Source organism: Colletes latitarsis, chromosome 4 (genome assembly GCF_051014445.1).
Source record: "Colletes latitarsis isolate SP2378_abdomen chromosome 4, iyColLati1, whole genome shotgun sequence".
NCBI classification, from domain to species: Eukaryota; Metazoa; Arthropoda; class Insecta; order Hymenoptera; family Colletidae; genus Colletes; species Colletes latitarsis.
Window position 1 is genome coordinate 41,322,252 of NC_135137.1, and position 26,107 is coordinate 41,348,358.

Here is a 26,107-nt window from a genome sequence, read left to right on the forward strand (position 1 = left end):
GCATCGAGCCTTTTACACTCGAGTGGCGCTGCAGAACCATTTCGACCCAGTTTGCACCGCGTGCATTTTTGATACGCGGGCCAGCAATCGCTTAATTCGAGCGCGTTTATACAACGCGTTACGGCGCATTTCTTCAAAGACGCATGGAAACCGGCACGGAAAAATATGGCGCGCGTTTATTTAGTACTGCATCGCGAGCAAACGAGATACGAGATAAGGAAAAAACCGGTAGGAATTATGAAACGACCCAACGACACATCCAATCAACGACACAATCGAACTCTATCGTTGGTAAATTTATTGTAACTGCACCGATGCGATTTACTGGCCTGCTCCGGACTCTACATATTCATAAGACGCCATTTTTACTTATAATGGTCATTCCGCAAACGCATTTTATCGCCAGGAATGCCGCGAAAGTGTCTCAGGGTAGCTCGGTCGAAGAATTCTCAGAGACCAAAGGGTTATCGCATCGATATTATCGAGCATCGAACGCCTCGAATCTATCGATCATCCTCGGAAGCTATCGTCCGGAATGATCTAAATCACCTCGCGATCGAAACGCAGATCAAATCGTTTTACGAGCTGCCATTCGATCCATCAGGGATTTTTCCGTCCACGTGAAATCCTATTTATCGCAGCAGATACCAAGGCCGGGAGCGATCAAAGTCTAAGTACAGATTCCAAATTTCTAATCTGATCACACGAAAAACAGGCTTCTATAATCCGTGTATTCGCGTTGATAACGCGTCGATAGATAGATAAACTGACACGTGTTATTTCGATCCACGACTACTGTTCGAGATCGAGGAGGGAAATGCGATTTCCTCGCGAAATCTCACAGTCGAATCGACCCTTGTTGCTTCGTCGAGCAGCGACGCGCGTCTAAAATTCGTGCAGGTTGCCCGTTTCGCGGATTAACCTCGCGGGTTTCGTCTTCGTCGCGACCGTACAAGGGAAAACGATCGTTGTAACGATTATGCGAACGCTGCCGGCCGACTGAATTAGCACGATCGACGCGTGTTCGCGAGCACGTGCCTCGAATGCTGTCAGGCGAACGCGTACCCTGGCGACCCGCCGGAAAGAGAAGGAGAAACGAACGATTCCCGATCTCGAGCGACTTACAGGCCGGTCCCCGGAGGCCGAAAATCGACTCCAGGGTGCAATAATTACGACTACAAATTTTATTCCGCGCACGGCCGCGTTTAGGTGACAATTTATTCTATTCCATTTTCCAAAAACGAACGCCGAGGAAATCTTACAAAAGAAAACAAAGTAAGAGTAGTTTCTGTGTCTTCAAAATTGTATAAACTTTAAATAATGTTAGTGTCATTGTTGAATGTTCTAAATAAATATCGAAGACATTTCTAGAAGTGGGAAACTACTCTACTTAACACTAAACCTACCGCCACCGGTCAAATGATCGGTTGAATGATTTATATTTTGTTTTTTTATAAAATACTGGACAAAATTTGGTACCAAATTCTGGCCAGCTTCTGATACAAACAGGAAATATATGTATAGCAAATACGAAAGGAGAGAATCTTCAGTTTCCATTGTCTTAAAACAGTCTAACTACGCGTATTAAAATAGTTAAACTTTGGAAGCGTGCAGTTCCGAAGCCACTAGTGTTTTATTAATTATTGAGCCATTGTTAGCAGCGGCAAAGCTTCCTCTTTAAAATGGTTTTTGGTTTTTGGCGATCGGACTTTCCGTTTTCGAGATATCGTAATTTATGTAAAGAGGTATTTTTTAAATTCCACTATCCGCGCTCTCACCGCCTTAGAAACGTGTATTACCGCGTATTAAAAATACTAAAACTTTAGACGCTTGCAGTTCCAAAACTACTAGTGTTTTATTAATTATTAAACCACTGTTGGCAGCGCTGAAGCTTCCCCTTTAAAATGGCTTTTTGTTTTTGTCGATCGGACTTTCCGTTTTCGAGATATCGCAATTTATGTAAAAGGGTATTTTTCTTAATTTGACTATCTCTGTCTTCGTCTGACGCGTCGCGTCGTACCTCCTTGTCGCACGTGAGACGTGACTCTCGTGACCTAGTTTCGGGCGTAGTATTTCCAAGAATTTACTACGCACTGTTTACTATCTATGCGCGCGCGCGTCCATTGATCTGAATGAAACGTAAACAAACGCTTCGATCGCTCGTATTTCCGAAACTAGCCACCGCATCGACGCGAAACTAAAATCGCTATATCTCCGGAACTAATAAAGCTATCGACTCTCACGAACGCTCATTTTAAAGGGCATTTCATCCTCTATCCAACGACTGTACCAGCTACTATAATTTTTGCTGTCTTCTATGTTTATTTTCACATTTACTTTGACGCTGCATATCCAAAGTGGCTTCAGCACTTCCTGTCGATCATACGACTGATGTGGGATAAAACTGGACTATAAATTCTTTATTTAATTGATAATGAATTTAAATTTGTATACAGGGTGTTTGCATAATTACTATGCCATTTTTTCGTAAACAATTGTTTTCTCCGGAATTAACTACGGTATTGACTTGAAATAAAATTTGTTTTCAAGAGCGTTTTATCTTCTATCCAATGAAAATTACTAATTTAATAATACTATTAAACTACTAATGCACGTGAAAAAGGAAAACTGGTCATTTGACCGGTCATGGTAGGAATGGGTATACATGAAGTATCGGTAGGTTTAGTATTAAAAAGGATTCACGAGTCTCGATAAGCGCACAATAATGACCGCCATCGACGTACGCGTGGCCAAGCTCCGATCTTAGGGGGAATCTATTCCAAGAACGCGAATAGTTACGAACGTTTCGATCCGATATAAACTAGGGAAAGGGCCAAGGTCGCGATATCGCGAGCAAACGCAATCGTTATTACTCCGTAAACGCGATGACCACGGCAGATAAGACACGAACGAACGAAAGTGGGCCAGTACACGACATCCTCCGACACGATACGCGACCGTACGATGCAAACGAGCTACGCTCGGCCCTTTTGTATCGAAGATCGACCCGTAAGATCGGAAAAATTGAAATCTATGGCGCGTTTTCGCTGCCCGAATCGTCGAGCCTTCCGTTTCGATGTTCTTTCGTCGACCACCGCAAGGACGAACGATTGCGTCCGTAGATCTGCACGCGATTCCATCGTTTGTTCCCCCCGGGTCGGGATTAACGTTCCAAGTATACGTGCATTCGGATCCGATAACAAATATTATGCACCTAGCATCTCGCATTGAAAATTAATTGATTCGAGACTGGTATACTTTTTTCGGAAATAACGAGCGTCCAAGCGGCTGAATAAACTAATTTACGCGGTATCTGTCGCTCGCTATTCGCGAAGAAAATATCCTTTACTTTTTCTAATTCGATTCGATTCAACTTTGAGCTCGTCTTCCGAGGGTTGATTTACTCGGAGCTAATGAAAAGCTTCGACGCGTCGGGTGTAGGATAAGTGGTTTGTATTTTTAATTAACGGAGCAATGGATGGATGCTCGTATTTTATTTGAAATTTGTATCCACTTGTTTCGTACTTGCACGAAATTATCGGCAACTCTCGGCTTCGCGCCCGCCCGGGGCTCGTTTAATTAAATCGAGTGGCCTTCTCGAATTCGACTCGATACGCGGCAGCCAATATATTTCCCCGGGAAAAAAATGTGTCACCGGCGCAACGAACTTCCGATCGACTCTCGTTCGCGCGCTTTATCGCCTTCTCGAAATCGACCGCGATCCAGGGTCGCAATTTTTCCCAGCCTGTTTCCAGAAAGGATCGAGAACGGTTATGAAACTCCTTCGATGGGTTCCGTTGGAACAGTCGAAATGAAACTTTGAAAACTTCTCTTATAAGTCACGACGAATGCGGCTAAATAAAAGTTCTCGTTTTAATAAAATCTGTACGAAATAAAAATTCTCTATTCTCTAAGAACAGCCGGAGATATCCATCCATAAATATAAAATTTACCTGTTAAATATTCGACTAAATTGGAAGTGCTTTCTGGAATAGATTCGATAATTTAATTACCCAAGTACGGAGGCGTGGTAAAAATGATCTAATTGCGCGCAAGTAGCGCGTTCGGGCATTATGTTCGCGGGAATGCGCACCTGGACGATTGTAATGGATATTATTTCGTAGGATGCAACGAGGCCTGACGGTTAAGCTGCTCGTAACTGTATCGTGCGTGGAACAAGTATGTTACTACGCGCGTACTACCGTGTCGCGTCCAAGCTATGCTCGAGTTCGCGTTACGATGCGCGCCGCGGCGTCGGGATGCCCCGACTATCGGCGAATCTACCGTTCGAGGCAAATGGCGATTTTTCCCCGTGCTTTTAATTAGACGACGGTGCCGTAAGATTAGAGGCTCGACTCTGTTCTACGGCATCTCGAGAAGCGGTAACGGTAAATCGAGCGCATACAACCACGGGACGAACAAAACGACGCGCACCGTCGATCCAACCATTTCGATTACGATCGGCCAGGCTGCAGATGCTCTTATCGTCCCCGAGACCCGTTCGATCCAACCAATCAGATATTACCGGGCGACAAATTTCACGATCTTTTCTACATTTTCTTCCTCCCCGACCGCTGCATCGGAATCTCGTCTAGTTTTACGACGCCTGGTAAAAGTTTCGAAAATTTAATATATGGGAGAGTGGTTGCTAAGAAGCAATAAAGTCCGGTGAAACGATTGCAAGTATGAAAAAGAGGTTCATTTGTTTCGAGCAGTGTACTTGGGGTCGTTAAAAATTGTTTCCCTGAAATATTACCATCGGTTGTGCAACTATTTGTTAAAGCGTCGGATCCTTTTTATACGATGCTATAAAACACGTCCCCCGTCAATTAAATATCTATACCTATTCGTCTAAATCACCGAGCAGATAAAATATCGCGAAAACTCTGAAACGCGAACGTATTTCATTACGATTACAATTTACCTGATGTTAATTGGTACAGCTGTTCCGTCGATACATCAATTTCACCTGCCCTGTCACATTTATCAAATATATTAATGCCGCGTTAATAATAGCTCAGCATTAAATTCCGCATAACTTAGGGTAGTTTAATTCTATATGCAATATTCACGGAGCTGTGTTGAATCTGCTCTTTTGTAATATTACCTCATTACATGGCTATACTCCTTCGGCGACTCTAGTATCTCTTGACACCTTTCACCCCGCGTCGTTAATCAAATTGGAATAACTCGCGATGCACTAAGAAATCGTAAACGTGTAAAATTCGATTAGAGGAACGGTGATTATATTTCTATTTAAATAATATCGACTGCGATGACTATTTATCTACTTCATCCGTTAACGATGCTGTTACTTCTACACGCTATCGTTTGGACGCGTTACGATCCTCTCTGTCCCGAAAATTTATGCTCCCTGATCGAACTCAAGGAATCGTATTAAAATAAAGCAAATTAACACTTCGAAAATGGATAATGTTGTTTAATCTTCGACCAGTCCGCGTTTGATTTACTGTTATTTTTCGTAACTACGTATAATAATATACGTACGCGTATTTTTAGATTACCGTAATGCCCGCAATAAGAGGGTAAGAAATCAAATAAATGAGTCGAGGAGGGTTATTGCGTAACCAATCGGGTTCTACAGACCGCCGACGGATTCTTCCTCCGTGCGCTCGGCGCAAACAAATGTCCGCCGCCTACAAGCCATCGATTAGTTGCACGATTATGGAGACGCAGGAGGTGGATCCAGGAAGAAGCCAACGGCGCCGAACGGACAGGTGCACCGTTTTCCAATCGACACCTGTCCGTTCCTCGAATCGTTCCGACGCGTTAATCTTTACAGTACGGTTCAATTCGAGAACAATTGCACTTCCATACCGCGCGTTTAATTTCACCTCCCACGCAGTCGTTTCCCGATCGATCGCCAAATTACGCGTGGTCCTTCAACGACCTCGTGGCCGATGGATCTCAACCCCTTCCCGTGGCATTTAACTCGACGCAATCTGGGCCCAAACGATAAGAATCGTGACCAACTCTTGTGGCGTATACAGGGTGCACTCTGGAAAAATTATATTTGGATGCAGGGGTCCATTACAATCATTTTTGGTGAATAGGCATACCCCCGAAATCCTACCCACTTTCTAGAAAAAAATTCAGTACGGGCGGAACTTTAAACGTTAATAACTTCCAGAGAAGAATAACAATTAATAAATTGGTATTCTTCATTTTCCCCCCATTAAAATTTTTCCCAGGGGTGGCCGAACACCCTGTATACTGATAGCAACTAAAACTCAATGACGAGTCTGGCTCGTGATATTGTGGTTTGATCGTCGAAGAAAAGCGACGCGACCTTTAAGAACACGCTCGAATCGCCCTGACCCTAACCTTTAGCATCGAGCAAGCTATTATTTTACGTCCTTCGCGGATTTTTTCCCAGGTCGCTAAAACAATGACAACTGTGTTTAGATTTGTTTTCTAGGACTCGATGGAGTTGCGTGCAGATCCGTCGATTAATAATACGTTGCTGGAGATACGGTATCTTGGAAAATATAGCTAGTCATTTTGATTCTTGGCTATTTTTAATACTGAAAATTAAATACAAGCGTAACGAATATGTTCTGTGCAGAAATTTTGGTTAAGGTACTGTTTGCTTGGTACGCGTGGAGGGTTGTTTTATTTATTTCGAGGAACGCGCGTGTTAGTATGCGCAAATAAAGAAGAGACGCAAAGCTCATCTTTGGCTCGTAACGCGCTGGTGGGCTGTGACCCAGTTCTCGACGGTAGAAAATTATTGCGATATCATTGCGCGCGTCGCGGCGAATAATAAAGCACACCGAGTTCTCGATGGGTGTGGATGTTCCATAATGTATAGACCGAGATATCGCGGTACGCGTTCTTCCAGGAGGAGGAATAAATGTCATATATATTCGTCACTTGAGATTTTACTGGAACTCGATGAGAAACCGATTCGCCTGGATCGTTGCGACACGTTCCGTCTCCGTTCGCGAAGAAATCCTCGGTTATTGCGATTCTTTCATCGACGATCGGGGATCGCGAGGGTGGACGAGGGAAAAATTGGGGATGAAGAATGGAAAGGTTAACGGGAAACGGCGTTGCGAGATGATTCGTTTTAGCGTGGCTGCGGGTCGCTAAGCAACCGACCCGTGCTTTTAGCGCTTTCGACCACGGGGGAGCCTTTGTCTCGAGATCAAAAAGATACGCGGGACCGTCGGGGCTAACTGACTGCTTTCGAATCGTTTCTGCGGTTCGAGGATCGCCTTTCGCCGCGAGTTAACACGCTCCTAAAACGATGGAAAATGTACTTTTACTCGCAAACGATATCTGTTACATTTAAGTTCACTTTTTCTTTTTTAAAACCGAATCGACTAGGTACGATGTAACTTTCTTTTTAAAGAAACGGGTCGTACCGAAAACGAAAATTCGATCGGGTTTCCTAGCGTTGGAATCCGCAGAAAAGCATTCGAGGTATTCCATAAAGAGAACGGTGAAACGGTCCGCCGCTGCGTCATAAATAATTGATAGCGAAGAGAAAGGGGAGGGAATTTACTCACCATAATCGGAGCGCAATCTCGCCGGCCAGATACGGACGAAGACGGCAAGGCGAACGCAGCATCTGCAACGAAACAACGCATTCTGTTAACCGATAATTCACCGTTACAGCCCGCTGACAATGAAACTTCCTGACCACTCGGTAGATCCGTTAGCAAAAACGACTCCCCGGCGCTTATTTAATGATCTCGACGAATAAAAACAGAAAGGAAGAAACGCGGTAAGGGGTCAGCAAACCGAACCGTTTTGCGATCTAACTCGGTGCTTCTCGATCTTCTTTTTCCCCCTGGAATAACGTTCTTAAATATTAATCAAGATGAAAACGCTTCTCTTTCGTTCCAACAGTTCATCGAATCGAAAGAAACGATCGCGGGAAAAATCGGTGTCGTTAGCGGATCGAGAGATCGATCGGGCCACGAAGGCGCGTCTCGTCGGCTGGATAAATCATCGACGATCCGGTGAGCCTGTTTTCCAACATAATCCGTTTACAGATCGCCGGTAAGCTGATTACCGGACTTGGCCGCGCGCAAACCGGCAACCGACAACTCCTCGGGAACACGCGGTAGCCGCGTTCTGCCAACTGTTAACGTACACACCTGGCCCGGGCAAAGTGCAAAGTTCAACTCGAAACCGTTGTCAAATATAAAGTTACCGACCTCCCCGTGTTCTCGAGTTACGTCCCGTCCGCCAAGTTTACCCGCGACTTACAAATCCTGTACCCACGTATTCCTCTGGCCTGCAATTCTTCAATCTTTCTTGGATATATATTTTAGAATGATTTAATAAACTCGAACCGATATTGCCTAACTATTCATGCCCATGTGAAAGGGTAAGAAAACCATAAAGAACAAAATTCTGTCGTTTTCAGCCCACTTTGGGTTAATATACCTAATTTGTCCTCTGATCCTATTACTCCTCCGCACAGAAGACAGATTATCGAGAGCCCTCATTTTTCGGTCCAAATTGCCAGACAACCCTGCCAAGGATTAAAAAGACAAAGTGGCCCATAATAATTCTCCACCCTCGACGTCGTCACGCAACCCTTCCGTGGGGTGTACCGCCTAATCTAGCTTTGTTCCCTCCGCATGCACGAGTACAAGATAATTCTTCGAGCCACCATTGTTTCTCTCGAACGCAACGAGATATAATCCAGGTGGCAATAGCGACTGTTACATTTTCTATCTCTGCCTGGAGAAAATTTCTACGGGGAAGGTTATCTCTGGAAAAAGATCCCGATGTTCCGACCGTAAAGTCGAAGGAACGACGTCTGTGTCTCGACGGAGCGTTAAGAACACTTACGCTCCCCAAGATTTTCCTTCCACCTTGGCGTTACCATGGGGACATTTTCACGAGGGAATGGCCTCCTCGCAGTAAAGGATCTATCGAATAGGTTATTTCTTCCTCCGCGCTATCGGGGAGCATGAAACGATTACGGCCGCGAATACAAAACGTTCTGGAATTTGAAACACCCGGCAGACTCGGTTTTCATTCGCTCGAGGGGTTGAGATCTCGATGCCAGGCGAATCGGTGGAACCACGGACTACATTTGTCATCGACGCTAATAGAATTTTTATTCCAATACGAATAATTCTGAGAATGTTCGCCGCCGCTCGAGTATTAACTAAAATTGGCCCGGGAGTACGGTCTAAATTATTTACAGCGGATCCCAGGCGCGATCACGAAACTCCCCGTGGCAATATCCACGGCCGGAGAATCGAATAAACGATATTTTCGCGAGGATCATTCTTTTTCGTACATGCACGAGTATCTCGAACGAGATTCGAGCACGTGAAGCGAAAAGAGCAGACGCTCGAAACGAGAGCGATCGAGGCGACGGAGCAAAGGCAACGACGTAGGCGATAAAGAATTCCATTTCCTCAGAAACTTTACAGAGAAGAGGCGTTTCCATCCGTGAGAGAACTTCCATCGATCTAAGGAGCCTCCTGTCGTCATGAATAACACACGGTCGTTGAATAACAAACGGGATCTTCCGGTTATCAAAGGGGAGGGATAACTTAACGAGCTTCTAACAAGATAAAATTCATCCCAGCACTCGATTCTCAAACGATACGCCGTAACTTTGCTATCAAATTTGAAACCGGGATTCAAGGTACGCTTAAAATACCCCTAATTTATTAATAATAAATGTCTATCGCGAATCATTTTGATAAAACTTGAAGAAAATACAGTAAAGTTATCCGACACCCGGTTATCTTAAAACTGTTTTCAAATCGTTCTGGAAAAATTATTTATTTTTTTATTTCGAGGGGGAATTTAAACGCAAGTGGCATAGATCACGGGGGCCGAGCAATCCGACCATTAAAAAGTTTATGGAGGTACGTGACATCGGACATTAATCTCCAACCACTTAGCGATGACACTTTTAAGAGTCGCAGGATAGGTTCACAGTTATGATTGTCAAAGGACACTGGCCTCGTTCCGTCGATTCGATAATTAAAAAGAAAGTTTTCACCAAGATCCATCCTTGGAATACCAAAGGAGGAAGGATACTCGTCTGAGATTCCAATTAAAAAAATTTACTCAACTTTACTGAAACACTTTACGTAAGTCTGCGTTCCCAGACGCGGTCGGAATAAGTTCTAGTAAAGTTATTATTAGACGTATGGTTTTATTTTTGTGGGAATGGAGTGCTCCCTTCTCCTTGTGGTTCTCCTGGTGGTGCATGCAACAGAAAAAGGTTCGGTATCGCGAGGGTTGGGAGTTGAATGGCCGTGGAAAAAAAGAAAGTAGGGCGTCCCAGTTCCCGCGACTATTAATTATCAGCTGAAAACCGAGAAAAGATCCTAGCCGCGGTGTGTAATTCGATTTTTTACGCACGTTCGCTTTCGATCGTCGCGAAACGGTGGCGTGACGAGGCCGGACCACCCCGATGGACTTTTTCCAGGAACGAGACGCAGATCGTGCAGAAAATCGGGCGCACTTCGTGTTTTCGAAAGCATTCCCCCCTCGCGGGCTAGCTTTGTCGGACCCCCGTCCGATTCGGGGCCCCAAAGTGGTTCCCCTCGGCTGAAAACGAGCAACAGGAACGATCGGAACAGCAGAAGCTACTTTGGCGAACTTGACGCGAACCTTAAACGCTAAGAATGGATCACGATAAACGGTAGCCTGGCACCGTGAAACGGATGGCTAGCAATTAACAGTCCGAGTAGATAGGAACATCTACGGACTGTTCTTTGTAAGAGTCTATTATTATCAGAGAAGCAACAGATCCTTTTCAATTTTCAAAAATGTTAACAAAATTCATCTCAGACCAGCTGGATCAAGCAACGTTTATTTTTCCATCGGTTCGTTAGAGGGAGTTTTCGCCAGCTATGCAAAAATCGTCTCCGTCTCCTTTTATTCTTCGGATCCCTCGAAACGTTAGTCTCGCGAATAGTTTCAATTCTTTCGGGAATACCGTCCGAACTGCTCCGAGCACCTTCCTGGAAATCCTTTGTCCGAGAAACAGGATGAGGTTTGCGCGCGAAGCATCCGGTGTCGAATTTAATACAGGTACAAAGTCGAAGGCGCTTCGGAAGCGTCGTTCCTCCGGGGAACGCGACCGCGTAGCTCCTAGTTTTCGAGATTTCCGTGCTCGCAGAAACTTCTGGGGGTGGCGGAAGTAGGCGAACTATTCCCGCGAACCGACGGAATATAAATATTTTCGAGGGGGTAACGCACTTTATGCCAAATAATTCGTCTATCGAAATATTTCGAGCGGAACAATGTCTTTCGCCCGGTCGTTTGTGCGCGTTATCGCGAGAGAATGATTTTTGGGGGCGATAAGGTCGGTGATGTGGAGGACAGAAACGGTTCGGAAGAATGGCTCTGTAATTTACAAGCGACACGCGGCCGGAGGGGTCGCCCTTTATCGGAATGGCGAACGTTACGAGGCGTGTAAAGTGTCATAAAGCCGAAGAAAGATAAAGACGGTGAAACGAAGGACTGCACACGTCGCACTGTCGGCCGATAAAAAGATAAGGATTATAGCGCGCGCATACCGAGGGCGTCGAGTTTTCATATCGCGTTGCCGCTAAATTGGATTGGATTACAACCGGTGGAATGCCTGTGAGAACGATCGTCTTCCGAAACAATTTTATCGCGACGAAATTAAGTCGAAAAACGCGACCACGCGGTTTCGCGGAAGCCGCCATATTTAACGAAGCTGTTGCGACCCGCGCCAGCCATGTTCCTTTGTCGTTTGCTATTATTCTCGCGACGATTCACCTGTCGACGACTGCGATAATACGATTACGTTTAAATGTCTAATATTATTTCGAATGTAATTCTGAGAGAAAACAACTCGAGGAATCATGGAAGAGTTGCACGATGCTATTTTAAGAGTGCAGTTGCGTTTTACAATACTGTCCGGTTGCGTGAAACTCCCTATATATAGAAGCACGGTGAAAAGGCGAAGTTCAGCGAATAAGACTCGTTTACAACCTAACCCAGCTTAACCTTATATTGCATCACGTACCCGATTAGGACCCCGACAAAAACATTTTCTGCGGCGTTTGTCTAAGAGATTTCACCGGATTTGATGACGTTTTCTTATACGGGCATCTAATAGATCTGCAGGTTCAACCACTTACTGCTAAGCTAGCGTATTCGTTGTCACTCATTCTTTGTACGCTTAGTTTTTGGACACACAGGTTCGTAGAAAAGAAATTAGACCTTGAAAGATGACAGTTTCTCAACACGCTGAACCGGACCTTCCATATCTGGACAGAGCACGATTGCGTAGCAAAATAGGTTGTTTAGATTCGAATTCAACCTGTCGACCATATCTAGTCGATCAAACGTAAACACGATAAGAGAATTGAATTCGAAATTCATTGTAGCGCGATTAAAAACAATATTTCGTATCACGGTTTCAAACAAAGCCAGACTATGATCGGGGTTTGAGAATATTTAGCCAAGTGTGCATCGTAGAGTGATCGCTAATGTGATTCGTATTAAATACGCCCGAGGGAACAGCATCCGGATCGCTGCTGATTAAGATCAAGTCGACCAAAGTAGATAAAGTTTGAGCTAACTCGAGTAGATTTGGAAATTAATTCAATTAGAGACAGGGTATCAACCGATCGATATCGAGATTAAAAATAAATTTTCTTCCGCGATTTAATAAACCTCCAAGGTGTATGAATGTTAGCTAGACCTCCACGCAGGAGTAATTTAATTTAAGAAAATATGAAAATCGCGTTCCACGACGCGGAAATCGTTCCTTCGTGGCGAATGACAAATACCCAGATGCTGTGACTTTTGATCGCGATTCGATGCCACGGTGGGTCGTTAGCGATCCTGAAAATCCTCGATGTTGCGTGAGAACGCTGGAAAAAAGGATCGTTCGTGGCCGAGGCGTGCAAAAATGCGCGTTAACGCGTGACCGGTCCGCGAGGTGTTAAAGATCGTTACTTTCCGCCGTTCGCGGCGCAACCAAGACAAAAAAAGGGGTTTAAACCCATCGGGAACGATCTTCCACGCCACGGGTTAATCTACGTTGCGGAGAACTTCAACTTCAACGAGTTTAATATGCATCCGCGTCGCGTACTCTTCTTAACGGAAGATCCGCGAGGAGGCTGGGGAAGCACGCGCGTTTCAACGCGTCCCGACACTCGCAAAACACGGTGTGCATCTCGTACGAGGCCCCGTTACTTCGACGCGCGCGTGCAAATTGTTATTATCGGTGTTGTTATTATTGCGGTCCGCGATAACGCCCAGACGAATAACAACGATCCCCTCGAAGCCAGCGGAAGCGTAATCGCTGGCCTGCGCCGTACTCGAGCGACTTTAAAATTGAAAAGTTCGATCGCGACGATCCCTGATAAAAAAGAAAGCAACGGAGGATCGACCAGAGTCGTTCGACCCAACGTCCACGGGGTGAAAGGGTATTCTTCGATGTACGCTGTACAAATTCGCGGTCCTCCGGATAATTACGCGCTGTATAAATTTACAAGGCCGAGAGAATAGAATGGGGAACACTACTCGCGGAGCGCTGCGTCGTTCGTAACCTGCGTCGGTTTATTACACCATAAAATCTTGCAATAGTTTATGGATTTCAGACGTTTATGGGTCTCGGTGACCGAGCTATCGATGCTTCTTGAATAGCAACAGTCTTCGGGACGTTGTCGATTACCTGTCATCCGCACGACAGTTTGCTTCTTTCCAACGCCCACCGGATGTATTTTCACCTGCTCGTGCAGGCAAAGGTAACTCTCGAAACCAATTAACGTAGCCGGTTCTGTTCTAGCGATTTCGTTAAAAAATACCTTCCACTTTTCCCGACGGATGTTTCCCAAACGAGGCCGCGCAATTAACTTACGAAAGCATATAAAATTAATTTACCAAACTCGCGAGTCGTTTCCAAGTTCGTAAATAATGGAGAATTGAAGCAACCTACCGGATCGTACGAACAGTTTGTCCTTTTACCGAGCCGTCAAAACTGTCCAGCAACAATTCGAGGACCGCTCGAGTGTCGCGGAGGGATCGTATTCTCGCGCGCGAGCGGAATAACGGCTGCTCTGAATTCTATCGTCGATCGAGTGCCGTCCGGGCCTTGAACCATTTCGAGCAAGAGGCTCCGTGCACCTTTAGACGGAAGAACGACCATTGTCTCGAGGAGAGGAGCTGTCTCAGCGCTCGAGGAACTCGAGGAACGATCGATTCGAAACGAAGACAAACGTTGGTTCGCGCGTGCACTTGGCATTTTGCAAGTTACGCCACTGTCGGTGTCGCCGGCACGCGTCAATCCAGCCAGTAGATCGTTCCGATCGCGTACAGCCGTCCTCCAATTAATTTCTTCGCGTTAAACTCGGTCCTAAACGCGATTCAAATTCGCCCGCGATACGATCTGGACTCGGAATTTTCGAGACCCCGAATCTTTTCGGCCGTCGATCGTCCTCTTTGATAAGAATACAATCCGGAAAGACCGGCCACAAGCCGCGAAATTAGAGTCCAACGAGCCAGACGTCTGTAATTTCGAGGAACCACTTGGAGAAACTATTTCACCCAAAATCCGGAGCCTTTCGAGCAACGTTTCCGCGTTAAATGATAAATTGTTTTAGTAAAGGGTTGCTTGCAAAAACGGTACGCGTCCCTTGATACCAAGTACGTACGACCTGAATCTATTTGGAGCGTAACGTTCTCCGTCTCGTTAGAGAAATTGGTCTCTGGCGTTTCGATTCGCGATTTCAACGCGAAATTGATTGCCACTTGACCCTCGATTGCTTTCGCCCTGAGTGCCGGCACGAACTTAGCCCGGATTCAATGGCGACACAGTTCCACGCGCGAAAGGGAAATTCGTCGTATCTGAGCCCGCGGCGCATCAATATCGACCTCGATCCTCCGAGGCGGGATATTATGGCGCGATCGTTCACGCAACCACGGAACGCTTTTGCTTTCGTTCACGATTCGGGATCCATTAAGGATCCGCGAGTTACGAATCGCCGCGTTACACAATCGTCGATTATTACGCTACGAGGGACAACGTTCTATATTGTAAATCTAGATCCAAGCATTGCTCGGTGCAACGAACACACTGTAAGCGGAGCGTGCCGATTTGTCGCGCGCCAAGATTTCGTGCAGCCGACGTTACGAGATGCAAAATCGATACCCGGGTTGGCTGTCGCCGGTATTCGTGCCGAGCCGTCGATGCAGCTTGCAACCGAGTGCACTTAGATCCAAGATATATCGCCGAATCGATTGATTCGACACGATCGTCGGACAAATTTGTGCTCGTTTAACGATCGCTCGACCCCGATAGATCCGACCAACGAGCCATGTACCGATGAAACCCCAGAATTAACAATCGCATTGCGGAATCGGTTCGCCTCTAATCCGCGTACCCAAGCTTGCTGGACGTCGGAGAACAAACTCTGGTAAATCCCTATCCTCGTACTAAAGTACACATACGTATTATTTACTGTTTCTATAAAAATATAGCGCGGCATAATGGATGAGAAATAAAATTGAGCAGTTCGAGGCGGGGCGGGAAGATTCGAATTCTGCCAAGTTCGAGTCGATATCTCGCAGCGTCGAGGTATCGCGAATAAAGCCGCGTTCACGCGTGCGCCCGGTTGGACGCGCGAGTCCGGCTATAAATAGAAACACACGCACGTTGTTATTTCCCTTTAATCCGAAGAAATAGCGAGATATCTCGTGGTCGTTCGGGACCGGTTCTCCAGGCGACGCGTTCGAGGGGTCGCGCGTCACATCTTTAATGCTCCTTTAATGAAGAGGTTCCCACGAATATCCTAATTACCTTGAAATTACAACGACGCGCGCCGTTAAACACCGGAACCTATTACTCTCGAAATTAAGGCGAAGACACGCTCGAACCGATGGGTGAAATTAAACGGCGAAAATGTCGTCGTGCCGGCGAATCCTGCAATTTGCGAATTCCCGCCGATAGACGCGGCTACAAATTTCCAACGCGTAGGAACGTTCTCTTCCTCTTCCGTTCGTGTCCTCTCTTCGGCGGGTTTTACACGCATCGGGGACCGGTGTTCCCGCGGGACCCGTATCGCCGCGTTATTCGTGTAATTTGCGAATATAAATCACGCGACCGCGGCTCAAGTATAAACCGTTTGCCGGAGTAATTTACGACGGAGATAATTTGTCGCAGCCCGAGCGAAAGGAACTTGATTAAAATATCGTCGCGTAGCTGTTCCAAGGACCCTCGAGCACGCATGGAATCCGCGGGCAAACTCCACGGATTACCGTAACCATCGATGCCGCCCCTAACCGGAGGTCAGACAACCACTTCTTCGACCGTTCGTATCTTTTTTTTACGCGTAACAGGTCCAGAACGTAACCCAGATACGAGTGCTTCGAGTCTCGGTGTCCCATTTCGGCACCGTAAAATTAAAAGACCGGCAGAGATCGATCGTCTAACGTTCGTTTATAATCGTTGAGGCACGATTATAGAGATTTCCGAGGCATGATTTATTTACGGTGTCGCGTTTTTGCCGGCAGGACTCGATAATCCAAGGCTAAATATACGTTCACCGGTCGTGGACACTTCCAGGTCTGCGCGAGATCGTTGACTTCCTGGTTGCGCAACCCGGAGGATCGGCGTCGGAGAGTGGCACGATTCCGATCGTACGAAATTACGTCGATGAGGGCCAGCGAGCGACCGGGGACGAGACAATCCAGCCGGGAACCGGAGAAAGGAAGCCGATTAAAATATCCGTCGGCTTATAAGACGTATCGGAAGACAGATTCCCGCTAGATAAGCCCTCGCGGAGGAAAGGAAAATAAGCCCGGGAGATTAATGGACTCGTGCACGAAATACGAAGAAAGACGCGGGGCAGAGAGATTTGTCGAGGTTCTCAACACTTTCACCGAATAACGCCGGCTCGTAACGGGTCGCTAATTGCTCCTCGTAATTTTAATTAAACCCCGAGCAGCGTCGAGCGTGCCATAAAGACGGAAATTTCTCGTCGCGGACATCAAAGGTGAACCAGCATCGCCTCGACGCATCATCGCCCTCGTAATTACTGGCACACTCGATGCGACCCGAACACGCGGCGAACTTCCGGTTCCGCCGACCCTGAATTCTTTTCAAAGGCTAAATAATCGCGAGGAGTCTTATAATTTCGCGAAACGACGCGCCGAGCCCGTTAAAGGGGCCCTCCGGTTCAAAGGGCTGAAAAGAGGCGCTTCGGGAATTTTTTTTCCCGAGCACCGTCCACGATAGCTTTTTCAAACTCGCTACACGTGTTCGTACATACTTCGCGAAGACGCGCAATTTTTTTCGCGAACCTAGAGGCTTTCGGTGTGCTTTGATATTATTAAATCTATAGACGTATGTTCGAATTTTCGTCAAAGGGTGGATACATTGACTTTTCGGAGGAAAACTCCACCGATCGACGTGGAAAGTGAGGTAGTTTGCTCGAAAGGACGATGGGAACACGGTTCCCCAATTTCCCGACCGAAACAATGACTCCGGAGAAAGAGACACAACGTTCTGCACGCGTTGCATAAGAAAACGATTGCAACGAGGAAATGTTCTTCCTATTTTTCCCCCATTCTGTGAATCGCACCGCGCCGAGTCGCACGCGATCTTCCGATCCCTGCTACGAACATCCTGGCTTAGTTTCCCGTGGATCTAGCGGGACGTTCTGCGAACCGAACACGCCAACACCGCGATATTAACTGGAATTTATTTAAAATTTCAGTTTCAGATAAGTTTATAAAACTGTAATCTCTATTGATCTCTAAAGCAAAGGCATCCAAGGACCAATAAAGATAAACCCCTTGGATCTATCAAAAGTGTCTTTTACAACGCTTTGTATAACAATCCACTCGATCTCGAGTTTACATCCTTTGAAAACTAGTCGGAGATAATATTATACACGCATAAAGTTATCCAATAAATAAATACAGCAATCAAATTGACCACGGCTCGACCGAAGAATTTGAAATTTAATTTTCCCGAAACATCGTGCCCGTTTCGCTCGTGTAAAGATCGAAATACATACACCAGGAGCTTCGTATGCGATCGAATATGGTTTTCCAGAGCGTGCACGAACTTATTAGGCGTCAACGTTGCTCCAGTTTACGGTACCCGACCGCCAAAAAGAAAGGAAACAGCGCTGTTAGATAGTCCGGCTGTATCAAAGATTATGGCGTGTTCATAAGGCGTCGCAAAACCGGAGATCGCGCGGAAATTTCAGGTTATGCGAACGGTCGCGCGTTTCAAGTATCGCGGACGTTATCGCGTCCCGTTCGATTTTTCTCGCGCCTCGGTCTCGACGTGCCGGGACGATCGGCGCGTCGTTGTCGTTAACGTCGCGAACGAGACTCGTATTTAAACAATAATATCAAACGCCGCGAGTCGGCTAGCCCTCGATGAGTCGGTGCTATCGGGTTGTCGCGTCGTTCAAGATTATTCCATATTACGCCCTCGTGTCTTCGCGCGCGCGATCGAACCGATTACGGATCGAGTTCTTCCGACGAGTCTCCATTACTTATCCACCCCTACTATTCAAAAAATTACCACACCCGATGCATACCTTTTAGTTTACAGGTGCAGATCCGTTCGTGTAAAATTCTTTTCGAACAGTGGACATCTAAGCAACGAAACTGCGATGAGAAATATTTTCGAATCGCTTCGTTCGATCCTCGATATGGATCGGGAGATCAGTTACGATTTAAATTGTAGTTTCCATCGAGCAAATAACCGATGAAAGGTTGTCTACCTCCGACCGGTGGCTCGAAATTGTTGTCCGGATAGGAGAAGTGGCCTCCTCGGGCGAATCGGTGTTTCTAGGCTCAGCAAACGTCGAAAGGTTCGCAGGAACTACGACTTCGATGGGATCGAGGCTTTAACCGGCGCGTTGTACGTTATGCTGCGTCCGTACGTGGCCTAAAGGGCCGCGATACGTTCCACGGCTGTCTCGTAAGTAAAGATCATACCGCGTTAACGGCTCGCCACGGTCCTCCTTGCGAACTAACGAATCTGCCAGGCTCGAAACCCTGGATCGCAAGAAAGAAATGACCGATAACGTCCAACGGAAACGCGGAACGAAACATTGCGGGTGGTTGGGGGGTAACCGATAAATATCACGGCCGTATTTGGTCCTGCTTGCACGCCTGAATCGATTCCACGATACAAATTTCAAGACGACGCGATAATTTTCAGCGACAGAGCGAGTTACCGGACCAGAAGAATACGTCGACGACTAAAAAGGAAGCGAATTTATTTCCTCGTGGAACCTAGTTCGAAAACTAGCGTGTGTTTCTCGCGAAAATTAATTTCGGCGAAGCGTGTATCGCGTGCGGATGCCGAGATTTTTCGTGCGAGTCGATATTCAACGAACCATGAGATATATTCAGCAGACTGGTGATTTGTAACCTTAACTAGGGCGGAAGAGAAATCAATGGGCGGCACACGGCAGACTAGGATCGTGTTATTAAGCAATCGATAATGGGTAAAGCTGTCGCGACCCATTGTGCAATTATCGCCGACACCGAGAGATCGCTCTCCAGAGGAATCTCGTTAGTCCCGGAGATTTTGTCGAGCGTAGCCCCTTTCAGAAATGTCGCCCGTTCAGGAATTATAAAACGTTGCGTAATTACGCGCGACCGTGGAGGACCAGCCCAGGGCGAAGTAGAACGATCGCGAATTACTTGTACGTCTCCATTCATCGGTACCCGAGTCTATAGAAATCCTCTCTCCCGGTCGTTGTTACCTCGACAAATCGCGTTTCCGCGGTCTTTCAATTACAAAATGGATCCACGCTCTCTACGGCGAGCTCCCGCGAGGCGGAGAATTCAATCGAACCATCGGTCGGAAGTACAAAGTGCCAGTCCCGTTGAATTTCCTCGGTGCGTCGTCGATTAAGTCCAACGGTTTGCGTTTGCGATCTCTCGCCTCAAATATTTCCTAACCCCGACTGCGAGCATCCCCCGCGTCCGAAACTAGAGAATCCTAACGAGCGTGAAGGGTACTCCGCTCGATTCGAACCGTGTCAAGCGTCGGGTTTGACACCGTATGAAATCAATTACAGCCTCTGTTTCGTGTTCTGGTGCTATCAAAGAGTCAAAGTATCTTTCGTTACGCTTCCTTTGTTCGTGTGTGGTGTGGTTTGATAGAAATAGTACGAGATAATATAGGTACGACCAAGTGTGAACGGAGTCTGGAGTTTCAATCTACGTGTAGAGTTCTGTGCTTGAATACATCTTACATTTTTACTGTAAAAGGAGCGTATTTTCCTCCGCGGTAATGAACGCCTTAATTTGTTCTCCATCTCCAGCAATTAACTGGTAGCAAAACCCTTTGCAGTGGTCCTCTCGTTGACCTCGATGTCTCCGTGTGGCCCGAGTGGTCGAGGAGTTCTCAGAGTCGGGAGAGTCCTACTCGGGCAAAACACTATTCTCGATACCGTCTCTGAAGAGTAGGACTCTCGAGATCGCAGACGTTGCGTAGTGCGATCGATCGGAGGAAACGCGGACTCGACGGGTTCTTTGTCCACTTAGCGATCCCGCGTGTCGAGGGACAGGCAACGAGCCGCAAGTGGGTTACACCGTCTTCGTTGACCCAGTGCGGGAACAACGAGATCGTCGGAGCCGGCCGAGCACGCCGATCCCGCGAACGGGAACGAGGAAAACGCTCTCGAATCGAGAGGGGAAAAAGAACGTCGTGGACAAGTATTACAAAGTTGGTTATGTTCGGTGTCATAGCGACGGGGCCGGTATACGCGAGCGGAACTTTTACATAATACCTTCTGCTCGCAACAGGCGAGTTTAGCCTTCGTCGCGGAGAGAAGAGGTGGATAGGTTGGAGGGAACGGTAGGTGGCTGAGTGGGTGACCAGGTAGGTGCGCGATCTGGAATAGTCGATTTCTATTCTTCGACGATGTCTCATCGAGGATTTGCTCCTAGATCCGGCTTCCTACTGAAACTCGCTCCCCAACGATCCGAAAACTGCATTTTTGGACACACTCGACCGTTTACTTCCCCATTCGCGTTATTAAAATAAACGAAATCGTTACGCAAGACGAAGTCGCGGATCGTGTAAAATATTGAATTCCAGGCGAAACGACCCTCGTATCGTGTTCGAACGAATGATAAGTTTCTCCGTTACACGGGTTTTAAGATTGTCGGCGAGCAGCTAATTATCTCGTACGTCGATTCGTTCGTTTTCGCTTGTAAAACGATCCGCGAATGCGAGTACCGGGAGAGCACGCGTTTCAAGAACGAATTGTCGTCTTATAGGCAGTGGACAAGATCAGGTGCGGGCAAGATCAACGCGTAAGACCGTTGATGTAAGCGGCCGCGAGTCAGGTTAATTGCGTAAGGTGAAATTTCGCCCGAAGGTACATCGCGTCCACCGCGTTCGCTCTCGATTCCGAACAGACCGGCGAAACGCGTCGAGTTACGCGCATTAACGCTCGCAAAATATACCTTTATTTATTTCGGCGTGGGTTCCCTTCGCCCATTCTACCATTCTAAGCAAAATTGCTATTGCGTCAACAACCATGGTGCATCGCATTTTTGCATTTTTCTTCGTCGTTAGTGGCGACTATACGACGCGTACTGAGTTAGGTTTAAAATGGATAGTGAGAGAAGTCTAGGATCGAGTGATAAAATATGTTTACACGTAATTCGACTATCTTGTTTCGTAAAATTTCGAGGTGCAGCACACGTAAGCTTGAAGCGGACTGGGATGATCTAACGCTATCGAAGACGAGGAAGAATTTCCTCCGACCCTTTCCCTTTCCTTGCACGAGACTTGCCCCTGCTGCGTAATTGGGAAGTTCGCGGGAGAATTGATCGATCGATACCACGGTATCGACGTCGGATCCTGTGCGCGGAACCTTGGAATTCCGTGAATTCCCGCGGTACCGTTCGACGCAACCCTGCGTACGCGGGAGCTTCTTTCGACACTGCAGGACTCTCCCGCGAACAGTGGCGTAGGCAGAGCCCTGCAAACCTTCAACGAACGATAGAAATGAAATCTTTTTCACCGTAAAGACACTAAGATCCCTCAATTTTTCCCGAGTCTCGTCGAATCCTAATAAATATATATCGTTGCTTTCGCCCAGCGTCGTGTTGCTCCTAAAATCCCATATCGTCTGGCCCGGGGCCATTTCTCGCGGCTAAGAGATCACGGGAAGAGCACGTTTCGATGGACTGGTCGGTCTCGAATCGCCTTTCATAGTGGTTTTCGAAGAGGACGAGGGTCGAGGCAATAATGGAAGTCGAAAGACGCGGAGATGGCGGATCGAGGATCGAGGATCGAAGGTGCGCTTGGAATACACCGTATTCCGTTGTTGGCTGCCTCTACCCCGTATAAATATTTACGCGAGGTCCGCATCGAGTCGATGGAAAAATCTTTTCCATAAAATATTCATTAAGCAGATTGCATCGGCGAGTATTTTCAGGGCTCGGCTGTCGCGTTTACGCTGTTGAATTTAGGTAGGCACTCGGTGGCGAGCGCAGCCACGCACTATCCCAGCGGGCTTGCCCGCGCCCGTGCGTACACATATCTTTAATATCTCGACGACGAATCGACATTCATTAGGATGCATTGGCATTCTTTCGCCATGGGTACTCTCTCGACGAGGGAACGGGTTATGGTAGAATCCTCGTCGCGCGCTACTAACGACGACCGACGAGGATTCTCCCATTCGGCGATGGTTTCCATGCTACCACTTTTTAGACGCGACCAGCGAACCGTCCTCTCCCGCAAAAACTTCTTTTGCGACCAAATCTCGCCGATTCAACTGACAAAACTAGCGTCAGGACTTTTTCACTAGGAGTTGATAGCTGTTGGAGTCCAAGGAAGATCATACACACGAGCTGGTGGTGTAGACTAGTTCAATACCGGCTGTTTTCACGCGTCCACGTTCTCAAAATATACTTCAGTCTCAAATTATGAAATGTGCTTAAGCTTGGAAGGAGCACGAGTCGAGAAGTATTGGGAATTCGACTAATTCACGGTGCAGGTTTCTTGTTATGGAGAGCCGCGCCGCGAGATGCTACGGACTCGCGTAACCTACCTAAACTGGAAACCCGGAAGACACAAATAATTTAACTAATCGCACCGTAGACCAATTAACTCCTCCGACTGGGCAACTCGATACGCTCGCGGGTCGATGTGATGCATACGTCCTGACTAGCCGGTGACATTTACGGGCAGCGGTAACTCACCGTTGAAAGTTTCAAGCAGCTCTTATCTGACGTTAGTCGGATACGGTTGTTTATGCGCGCGAACGTTTCTGCGACCAAGGTTGGATATGGTTTGTTCATTTCCACGAAGTATTTCTTCTCAATCTTATCGAGCCCCACCACCGAATATTTACATTTTCACTCGGGCTACGAAAGATTATTGTTACTAGATTCAGATTTTGAGAGAGTTTACGTGTATTTAGATACGTGCAACTTGAATATTCGTGGCTCGAGCAACGATAAATCGCTATTAGAAATTGCCTAGACACCGTTCCAGCCGTAAATTAGAATTAATGCATCAACAATGAGCGATATAATGATAACCACGGATAATTCAAGAGCAGCGAAAGCAAGAGTGAAACGAATCGGAGTGCTTGATCGTCGAGACACGCTCCTTAAACATCGCTGCATCTTAATTTGAATTTGATAGTTTCGAAAAGTATTCTGAAATAATCCCCCGAATCGATTAATTAAGATCGAACGTCGTTTCTGCATGCAACGCTGCGAGCCTGGGGTTCTGTCGATTTAAAACGGGAACGATACTTTCGAAACCCTTTCCTTTTCCACTTGGCGATGGTTTGTCCAGCCTCTCAGGCGCGATATTTACGGACAGGGGGGTTGCAACGGGAAGCTCGGGATATAGAACGCCGATGCAATCAACGAGGATCGATTGCATGGAAATAAGCGAGCTCTGCATTAGCCTAATGACCGCGAGCGCGGGCGATCCGATGATCTACGATCGCTACCCTCGCGAGAAGACGTCGCATGGATCATCGTCGCGCGATTCCGTTCGTGGATCGTCGCAATTACGCCGGCCATTAGTCAGCCCGTTTTTCGCGAATCGAAATCGAACGGAACACACTCCTCGGATTTTTCGCGAACGGTTCATCTAATCGCTAATCCTCGATGCTAAATACTCTGCGAAGCATTTTTAAACTCGGAAAGGCAACGACTGGTTGGCTGCCTGGGCTGAGTTGTTACATACCCGGGAAGGAGATTACACCGTTCATGATCAGACCACTCGTTTCTGCACAGTGGGTGACGATTAATTTATTTATTATAGGATAGGATTTACTTGTTTTTATTTAGTTCTTTGCCAGACCTCGCCATGACAACCTGTGCAATTTCTTTCTGAATAAACTGTATATATTTTACTATAAATATTCCACATTCTTCATTATAGAATCTTACAGATATCGTAACAGTCGAGGCAGAGATCAAATGTAAAATTAATGAAGATTCATACAGCGCCAGGAATAATTAAGTAGCGTCTTTTTAACCCGTGTCGCGAGAATATATCGCCCCTGTATTAACTCGACAGGTGTTTCCAACGCACCCAGAATGCTAAAAACGCGTTACCCGGTGAAATATATTTCGCCACTTGGCGCAAACTTGACACCGCGCGTGACCCAGCGTGCCACGAGCATCGGACGTGCAATTTACCCAAGAAGCGGGTCACTTTTGGCCAAGTAGCCAAACAGAGCCATCTGCCTAAGCACTGGGCTACTCAGACGGGAACAGGATCGTTTTTAGCTAAGAAGAGGGCAATTTAGTCGGGTAAGAGGGTCACTCGCGCGTGCACGCACGAGAGGACGCGCAGCCTCGTGCGCGATAAGGTCATTTGTATCCCATGGTAAATGCATCCAACAGTTCCCTCGACTCTATCAAGCAACCGGAGTAATGGCGCGGCTCGATAAAGAACGCTGGCCCAAGGATAGAGGCGATAAAGCGCGCCGCTACAGCGGGAGATTTAAGCGCGGCAATTAAGCAACCGTCCGAAGTCGAACTCGCGTTTCCACGATACACTTGTCCCGATAGGAAGATCCCTCGCCAAACTCCCCCGCGTAATTGGACGAATGTATTCTCGCGCCGTAGACGCCGCATTCTTCCGTAATTGTTTAACTTTATTACGTCGAAACGTTCATTTTCGGGAAATTCGGTTACCTCGATTTCCGCGAACGTGACCGTCCGTAAACGAGCCTCAAATCCGTCCGGCGAATCGACACCGACGTTGATACGAACGTGACAAAAAAAAAAAAATCTATCGAAAAACGATGGATCGTAGGACGAAACGGAGCCTGTATACGGGATATTTCGCGCGACCGGACGTAGCTATTTTTAAAACAATATCCCGGCGGAACTCCATTTGTCCGAACTCGTCCGGGAGAGTTCGCGAATTTTCTCCGTCCATCGATCTTTCGTTCCTCGCTACCCAGAGTTCACCGTTCAAGCGGGTGTCGTTGCAATTGCAAAACAGAACCGCGCAATTATTCCCGCATAAATCGATTCCCTCGGAAGTTCCGCGTATTAGGGTTGGCTAATCGAGAAAGAAGTAGTTCACGGGGCACTTTGACTTTCTCGTTAAAACGTACAGAAGAACTCCATTTATCCGAACCAATGTCGTCACGGTGCCTGGTTCGCCGAACACGTTCAACTTTTATTACACGCGGCAATAAATAAACAGTAGTAAAAAGGTATAATCCGTAAACCCTTATTATCCGAACCATCCCAGTTATCCGAACCATCTTGTTCCCGGACCGGTTCGGATGAATGGAGTTCTACCCGTACCTTTAATCACTCTTTTGCTTGCTCTGTTCACGCTTCGTAACGGCCGTACGATGTTTTAAAAAAAAAGTAATTTCACCATTCGATTATCTAACCCTAACACTTTTATGCGCGGGAATAGTCCGAGAAATCGATTCGTGCAAAGGAAAATTATATAGCTCCGTTCGTTTAAAAAGTCCAATTGCGCCTTAATCGATTTCTTTCCTATTTTTTTTTTCTACGGTTACATTTGGTACACCCTGTAGATCGCGACTGCTTCTGCTTCGAAACCACTATACGAATCTACATCGGTGGAACAATAACGATTACTTTTCTTTCGAGATGGATTTTGTTTTTG

General features: G+C 46.8%; 1 protein-coding gene across 6 annotated transcripts in view; it reads right to left on the reverse strand.

Annotated features, from left to right (window-relative positions):
* Prosap (SH3 and multiple ankyrin repeat domains prosap) overlaps positions 1 to 26,107 on the reverse strand; it is a 166,020-nt gene that overhangs the window by 93,853 nt on the left and 46,060 nt on the right. For all 6 annotated transcript variants that reach the window (XM_076763333.1, XM_076763334.1, XM_076763329.1 and 3 more), the window contains exon 2: positions 7,533 to 7,594. The gene's annotated coding sequence lies outside the window, so the exon portion shown is untranslated. The remainder of the gene's footprint in view (positions 1 to 7,532; positions 7,595 to 26,107) is intronic.